The sequence below is a fragment of the Eschrichtius robustus genome, chromosome 1, assembly GCF_028021215.1.
Source record: "Eschrichtius robustus isolate mEscRob2 chromosome 1, mEscRob2.pri, whole genome shotgun sequence".
In the NCBI taxonomy this organism is placed as follows: Eukaryota; Metazoa; Chordata; class Mammalia; order Artiodactyla; family Eschrichtiidae; genus Eschrichtius; species Eschrichtius robustus.
The window spans coordinates 198,257,777-198,266,388 of record NC_090824.1 but is presented as its reverse complement, the minus strand read 5'-3'; the positions used below and the strand labels follow the sequence as shown (position 1 = coordinate 198,266,388).

At 51.6% G+C, this 8,612-nt stretch overlaps 1 protein-coding gene across 3 annotated transcripts in view; it reads right to left on the bottom strand.

Annotated features, from left to right (window-relative positions):
• Positions 1-706: 706 nt before the first annotated feature.
• LOC137776237 (uncharacterized) overlaps positions 707-8,612 on the bottom strand; it is a 23,797-nt gene continuing 15,891 nt past the window's right edge. The window contains exons 10-12 of one of the 3 annotated variants that reach the window (XM_068562559.1): positions 7,483-7,608; positions 1,339-1,555; positions 707-1,243 (exon numbers count right to left, since the gene is read on the bottom strand). The gene's annotated coding sequence lies outside the window, so the exon portion shown is untranslated. Of the gene's footprint in view, positions 1,244-1,338; positions 1,556-1,618; positions 1,667-7,482; positions 7,609-8,612 lie in introns of those variants that run through there. The other 2 variants (XM_068562577.1, XM_068562568.1) reach the window with 2 other exon arrangements.

Here is an 8,612-nt window from a genome sequence, read left to right as displayed (position 1 = left end):
CAAAGGAAAGCACGTGACACTCTGGCCGATGGAGCCAACAACTTAGCACAGAATCCTGTAAGGCAGGACGGTGGGATGGCTGGGGCCTCCACACAATGCGCTCAGAGCCCAGCCCTACCCTCCAGGGAGACGGGGCGCGTGGGCAGGTAGCCCAGGGAGAGGCAGCACCCACGCACCTGTCCACCCCCTCCTGGGGCTGGGCTCTTGATATCTTACAGATTCCAGAATGAGCTACAGAGGGGCTGGTTTTAGAGCCAAGCAGGGCTATTTTATAGCAGATTTTCGTGTTGAAGAATTTGCAAACTGAGGCTTCCCTGGTGGCGCAGTGGTTAAGAACCCGCCTGCCAATGCAGGGAACACGGGTTCAAGCCCTGGCCCGGGAAGATCCCACATGCCGCTGAGCAACTAAGCCTGTGCACCACAGCTACTGAGCATGCGCTCTAGAGCCCGCGAGCCACAACTACTGAGCCTGTGCTCTAGAGCCCGCGAGCCACAACTACTGAGCCTGCGCACCTAGAGCCCGTGCTCTGCAACAAGAGAAGCCACGCAATGAGAAGCCCACGCACCACAACAAAGAGTAGCCCCCGCTCACCTCAACTAGAGAAAGCCCGTGCGCAGCAACAAAGACCCAACGCGGCCAAAAATAAATAAATAAGTAAATTTATTTTAAAAAAATTTGCAAGCTGTGTTTGACTCCCTGTCTACCTCTCCCCTCCCCCCACCACCATCAGCTGCCCAGCCCGGCTGGCCGGGTCCCCTGGGAGTTCTCAGAGGTACCTGTGGTCCCTGGGAGGCAGGCCTGCTGGGCAGAGGGAGGCTGGATGATTCACACCTGCTGTGTGCAAAGCCCTGGGGGGGGGAGGGACTTAGATGCAGGTGGGAGGGAGGCCTGGGGACCACTGGGTACTAGGCTCTGTCCTCAAGACAGCAGGAGGCCGGCGGGCATCTCTCCGAGCACACACTTCCATCCGGAGGCTGCTCCCTGCACCCCTCAGCCCGACCTTCCGAGACAAACCGAGGCCCTACGCGCACCCTGAGCGGGGCTGGAGGTGATGCTGTTCATCTGCTGTATCTCTGGACACAGAGCCCGAATGTGCTGACGGAGCAGATTCGAAGAACTCGGACGGGAAAATCCGTATTGCAAACCACCGTACTTAGGTTTATTCCACGAACCGCAGCGTGTTCACCACTCTCGTTCTCCTCGAGGTGCACAGATGAATTAGGGAACTTTCGCCCCTTCTGGCTATGAAGAAAGGATAGGAGAGAATGGAACGCACGAGAATCCCGGAAAATAATTGATCCAGGCAGCGGCTTTGGTCGCTACATCTGACTACTCACCACATTTGGTAACATTAAGCGGCGGGCCCCCTCCCTGGGCCAGAGGAGGAGAGAGTCATCTGTCACCCAGAAGCAAAAGGTCTCCGTCGAGCCGCAGCGTGCTCAGGCGTCAGCTGGGAGCTGGGGAGACGACCGCGGTGGGGGCCGGAGGCAGAATGGGGGGTTTCTGCCCGCAGGGATGGTCCTCAGTAATGCAGGCGTGTAAACTGAACGTCCCCTAGAAGTTCAGACGACAGGGTAATTACCTGCCCCGCAGACACTGGGAACGGGAGCCGCACAGCTCGCCCGCCTCTTCTGTGCCCAGCACCGCACCTGTCGGTGGGTTTAACTGTGAACGGATAAGGCACGTTGTGATCCCATTTTGCAGTTCAAGGTTCCGGAAGCTGGGGGAGGTTCAGTAACTGGCATGACAATGGCAGGTCCGAATCCCAGCCCTCTGACCCCAGACCCACTTCCCTGGCCCTGCCCACTACACGCTGCAGGGGCAGGGGAGGAAGAAGAGATTTCAGGATGGAGACACAGCATCAAGGGAGGAGGGAGACAAGGGGGCCTCTGGCAAAGAGAGGACACCTGGGACGTCACCTTCCTAGTGACGGGGGTCCCAACCCCAGAAAAAGCCAACTCCCCAGGTTGGCACACACCAGCCTTGAGTGTCAGTTACATCTTGTCGTGACTGTATTTCTCAGCCCCTCTGGAGTGAGGGGGGAGACAGAGGCCAGAGGAGACACTTTGAGCCAGTGTCCCTGGGGGTTTGGAAGAAGGGTGACTAAAGAAATACCTGAAGTCCATAAAAACAACACATTTTTCTAGATCTAGGGATATTCTGGACTGTTCCTCAGAGGCCAGGACAGAAGTGCCCTTGTTTGAAATTCATAATTTACCACTTTGTCATTTCAATCACATCATCTCCAAAAAAAAAAAGAGAGGATCTTCTTTAGAGCCTAAACATTAAAAAGTCTTCACTAAAATTTAAACCTGAAAACAGTATTTTTCTGAGTATTATGGACTGTGCCATCAATAATAGAACAACTGCTTTTAGCTCCTTGGCATTTCAACCCATTTCGTCAGGCAGCCAGGTAAAACCATATTTGCCTATTCTTTTAATTTTGTTGTTATTTTACATCAGATGGCAATGATTTCCATGTGAATGATTCTCTTTTTCCCGTATGTGGAAAGAACGTGAAAAAATTAACAGGGTAACTTGTAACAAGGCCTGCTCTGGTGTCTCCCTTACAGACATTTCAACTTGTCGGTCTCAAGGCAGAGGTTTGTGACGCTGTAGAGAGACAGCCCTGCCCTCTTACAGCCCCTTGGAAAAGAGCCCCACCACACACACTGTCCTCTAGCCACCAAACTAAGTGGCTCAGAAACAAAAGTTCTGAATTTCCCTCCCAGGCTGCCATCTTGGTCTGAAGTCCCACAAAGCTTCCTCTAAAGCAAGTTAGCGGTCTCTCTCTTCTCCCTTCTCTCATCCACACAGCTGCCAGCACCATCCTCCCCAAACACAGGTCAGGGCAGAGTGTTCTCCACTTGGTCCTCCTCTCTACATAAAGCCCTGTAGCCTTCAAGGTCCTCTTAGCACTGGGAGGCGTGAACCCCCCCCCCCCTCTCAAACACACCAGGCATTGTCATGCCATGTGCTGTATTTATGCTGACCCTTCAGCCTAGAATGTCTCCTTCTCTGGTTAAAAAATCATACTCGAGACCCAAATGAAACTGGACCTCCCAGTTCTCCTAGTTGGAATGGATCACACTTTCCTCTTTGATCCCACAGTATTTGATGGCTCCATTATAGCATTTGTTTCACTTTGGTTTTTGTATCTGTTTAAATTCCTTGGGCCACAACATATGCTTCTTAATGGCAGATGTCATCCCTTTATATCCTGTGGATATTGATTGGGTGTTTCTGTGTACAAGTCATGCAACTTGACACTGTGAGAATCTCATGTGATAAGGCATGGACCTTTACTTTGAGAAGTGTGAAGTCCATACTTTCAACATGTGTGCTGGGAACAGAGCCAATATCTTAAGTATAACAAGAGCTCTTACAAATCAATAAGAAAAGCGTGAATATCCCTATAGGAAACGAAGGGAATTTCAGACACTGCTGGTGAGAGTATTCATTGTCACCACTTTTCTGGAGGGCATTTTGACAACACACATTTAAAATATGTATAAACTTTTGTTCAGTAATTCCACACTAAGGAGCTTCACCTAAGGAAGCAGTTAGGACAGGCACGAAGATTAAATACCACTGTGCTTAACATCATTATGTTCAAGACAGGGTGATTTGTAATACTAAAAGAATGGAAATAGCACATCCATAGGATAGAATTTTTGCAAAAGTAAAAATTATGTTTTTGAAAAGTATTTAATGCACAGAAAAATATCAAGGATAAAATATGAAAAAAGGAGAGTATACATAAAAACCTGCTTCAATACCAAAATGTATCTCTAAGAAGTGGTATTTTAGGTTTTTAAACTTGGGTCCTCTAAATTTTCAACAATGATTATATGTCTACTTTAAAACCAGAAGAAAAACTTTTTTTGAAAGAAGAATATTAAGTCGAAAAGGAGACATAAGGCAAGTACAGAAAGGCCCAGGGCTGGGACCCAGCCAGTACACACCAGTACACAGCAGTACACACCAATATGTTCAGTGCAGCTGTAACGGCCAGTGGCCATTTGTTTGGTTGGGGCCCCCCATACTGGTCATTAAAAATATTTAGTGTCACCCATGCAAATAACCATGATAAGTTTCTTAAAGCCCAGATAAAGTGCTTTTAAAAATGACATTCAATGAAAAGAATTACTTGCTCTAAAACCGTTAAAAAAGGGAATGAAATACACCATCATATGCTATAGACTTTTGGAATCACTGAGCTTAGTAGCTGGAAAGAATCTTAAAGATCAGCAAGGGCACAGATGGAGAAAATGTGGTTCAGAATTATTCACCCACTGTCCAAGGTCCAAGAGGTAGGGTGGTGTGATGGCTTGAATTATATCCCTCCCACCCGCCCCTCAAAATCCATATGTTGAAGTCCTAACCCCCAGTTCCACAGAACATGACCTTCTTTGGAAATAGGGTCATTGTAGATGTAATTGGTTAAATGTAGATGAGGTCATGAGGGTGGGCCCTAATCCAATATGGCTGCTGTCCTTAAAAGGGGGAAACTTGGACCCAGACATGCACATAGGGAGAACACCATGCAAACACGAAGGCAGAGATGGGGGCGATGCTTCTATAAGCCAAGGATTACAGCCAAGGATTGGCTAAAGATTGCCAGCAAATCACCAGAAAAATAGGACCAGCACCTTTATTGCAGGCATTTGGCTGTTCTTCTTACATTCCTCTTCCAGGCCCAGATGTCTGAGGCCGGAATGCTGGGTCTGGAACTTCCAATGAAATCCAGATTATGTGTTTTTTTTGAATTTTATTGAAGTATAGTTGATTTACAATGTTGTGTTCATTTCTTCTCTACAGCAAAGTGACTCAGTCTTACATATATATATATATATATATATATATATATATATATATATATATATATATATATATATATATTCTTTTCCATTATGGTTTATCACAGGATATTGAGTATAGTTCCCTGTGCTCTACAGTAGGACCTTGTTGTTTATCCATCCTGTACATAATAGTTTGCATCTGCTAATCCCAAACTCCCACTCCATCCCTCCCCCACCCCCCTCCCCCTTGGCAACCACAAATCTATTCTCTATGTCTGTGACTCTGTTTCTGTTTTGTAGATACGTTGATTTGTGTCTTATTTTAGATTCCACATATTCTGTATTGAATCCTCTTACCACCAGGGCAAAGAAAGGAGCTATGAGGGATGGGGTCTCTCTTGATAGAGCTCGCCCTCTGATTAGGAAACAAGACGCACTCCCAGGACGATAGGCAGCAGCTATCCACTGTGTGTGGGATCTCACCACCCATGAAACGCAGGGAGGCGTAGTCCCAGCCACGGAGGCCTCCTGCCCCGTCTGGTCTCGCAACGCTGTGTTCCATGATCAAAACCACCCCGGACTCAGAAGCAGCTGGGAGCTCAGAAGGTCAGGGTGGTGATGGGGCTCGTGTCTAAGGCCCACCCTAGGGTGTGAACTCTTTAGGACAAAACAAGACGAAAGCAGCAGGGAAGCCCCTAGGACCCACTTTCTTTAACTAGAAGTTAGGCAGGAAAACAAGAGACCAGTGAGGCCTGGACTTCTGGTTTTCAGCCCCTGGGCTGACCTGGCCGGCCCCATTCCCACCCAGGCCGGACTCCCGCAGCCCCTAGCCCAGGCCCAGCCCTGCCCGAATCACCCAGAGAACCAGCCTCCGGGGGCCCACCAGGACTCCGGCCAAGTGTTCCATGACCCGCAGAACCTGGAGAACAGAGTATTTCCACAAAGCAGTTTTAAATCCAAACAACTGACTCTTCTGGAAACCATTGCCTCAAGCTGCAGGAGGCAAGAAAAAAAAAAAAAAAAAAAAAGAACAACCCGCAAATTAAAGTCCATAATACATTTTGTACATAGTTTGTGGTTTCAGAGTCACTTTAATCTTTCTCCCCCCTAAACTCTTCCAAAGATCTGTGCATCGGCTGAGCCAAAACGCGGTTGCACTTCTAAGCAGAAACCCTGTAAAACTAGACTCTGGACTGTGTCCCTCACAGGCTTGTAACATCTCCAAGAGCAAAGAGTGACACGATACACTGAAACAGGTCCAAGGAACCATCCCTATGCTTTGTGTCAAAGAGCTGCTTTATTAAAGTCTTAGGACCGTGTGTCAGGCCGGCTGGAGGCTTGTTTGCTTTCTTGCTGCGGAGCCCGGGTCGGCACAGTCGAGCGCATCAGCCCCATCGTCCTGGGGGCTGCAGTGTGTCTGCCCAGGGTCCCCAGCCCCTCCGCCACCGCCGAGCGAAGCCCACGGGTGCCTTGGCACGGCTGGGCAGGCGGCACCACGGAGGGTGGCTGTGAGGGGGAGACTCAGGGGAGCCCCCACGCTCAGCGCCCTGCATCTCCCTGCTAGACAGACCCCAGGACCCCAGCGTTTGCTGGATCCGTCCAGCCCCGCAGGCCAGGCCTGTGGCTCCACTGCCCCTGATGGCGGAGAGCGCCGTTCTGTTTGTTTTTTCAAAGTCTCCATTTCAAACCAAGCATTGTGAACACAACCTCGTAAATCAGCTAGACTTCAATAAAATTTAAAAACAAAAGGAGCAGGGAACTGTATTCAATACCCCGTGCCGAACCATAATGGAAAAGAATATGAAAAAGAATATATATGTATGACTGAGTCACTTTGCGGCACAGGAGAAATTAACATAACATTGTAAATCAACTAGACTTCGATAAAATTAAAGAAAAAGAAAAGAATTGTGTCTCTAGGCTTGGGCTTTGTTCCCTCTCTTTCCTGAGGAAGCCTGGGACCCAGGGCCCAGGACGGTCTAGCAAAAGAAGCTGTCGGACAAGGAAAAGCGGAGTTAATCTAACTACTTAGCACCCTCATCTAATCTAAGTGTGTTCACACTTCAGCAGGTGTGAAAACACGAAAAGTGCCAGAGGGAATCTGCTCTCACCGTAGTGAGAGCGCCCGGCCTTGGAGTCGGACGGCCCGGGTTAAAGCCTGACCGCTCAGCTTGCCGCCCTCAAGCCAGGCGGGTGGGAGCCCGTCCCAGGGCCGCCGCGGGGGCCAGGGTGATAGGCGGGCACTCAGCGTCGTGGAAGCATCTGTCTGCGCTTTCCTCATCACTCTGGTCTCCCCCGACGGGACCCCTGTGAGTTCTATTTCCCGGCGTCTCCCACCCTGAGTGACACAGGACGCGGGCTTGGGCTTTCCCCACCCATCTGAGCAAACACACTGCACAGTCACACCCAGGAGTGGATCCCAACGAAGCGGTGTCACCGCTAGCACCCCCAACCTGAGGTTAAGCCTGGGAGAAATCGGAAACAGGTGTTTGCCGAGGGACCCTTGTCACCCCAGGGACCCTCGTCACCCCAGGGAGGGGTCTCAGAGGCGGAGCACAGCCCCACAGCCTGCAGGCGGAAACGGGCGGCCCAGAGCCGTGGGCGGCCGTGGTGGGGGGGGGGGGCATGCTCTCCTCCGCCTACTCACCCCCTCCATCCGGACCGGGTCCACATCCTCACCTTGGAGTCAACGATCTGTCTCCAGCGGGGTCCCAGGTTAAGCACACATCTGGGAGGCGGGAGGGATGGACGCCACAATACCCATGAGACCCTTAGAGCAGACGTGCTTGCCGGCTAAGAGGGGCCCTGGGAGGGGGTGAGACAGGGAAGGGGGCAGCATCAGGGGACACCTGCACGGCTACCAGCAGGGCGCAGGCCCTCGGGGACAGGCAGCGCCCGTCCCCGGGCCGACCACCGGGTCCAGCACAGGGAAGTGGGCATCACAGGGTGCAGGGCTTGAATCTATGGAGGGCGCATCTGTGACCCACAGGGACAGTCCTGCGAGCATGGACCATGCCAGGCTCGGCCTGTCCTTTGGGCACCTGCTGCCCGGGGACCTGGAAGCCGGGAGGCCAAGCCCTGATTGTCAACAGGCCCTTCGGCCAGCTGGTACCACACCGACCCAGCTGTGGGCTCTGGGCACCCACAGACACCCACCATCCCGGCCTAGCTTGTGCACCTGGAGCCCCATCCCAGGACGCTGGGGTCAGTGAGGTAGCCCCGCGGTCCTCCTGACTGGAGATGTCTACGCAGCTCCCAGCCCTCTGCTGCACCAGCCCACAAACGACGGGGAGGAAGGGCAGAATCCCAAATGGGGTGAAAGGAGGAAGAATCTGGAAGGCAGGGCAATGGTGCTGGGGCCAAGGAGAGGCTTTTCTAGAGGGGAGGGAGGGAGGAGGACTTGGGGAAGACACGGAGCTGGACGACCAGGAGGTCCTGATGGCTGGCAGGACGGGGGCCACACTGCAGGATGACGGCAAGGAACCGTCCCAGCATCAGGAGACCGGAGACCAGCTGAGGGACCCTGCGCCCCTGGTGACAGATGCTCCCCGTCCCGCCTGGGGAGGTCAGAGGGGGCCCTGACACGCGGCGTGGCCCCCGGCCAAGCCCTTCCCTCTGAGGAGCGGAGGGCAGGCCCCAGGCAGCAGCTACATTCTGAGAACACCATTGTTTTCACGGCATTTTTTCCACGGCTGACAAATGATACCACTTTCCCCTTTACTGCAGGGGTAGTTCATTTCCTTATAAACTAATTTATCGAAGTAAAAATGTGAGTCCACTTAAGGAAGAAAGATGCAGTAAGCAGCAGA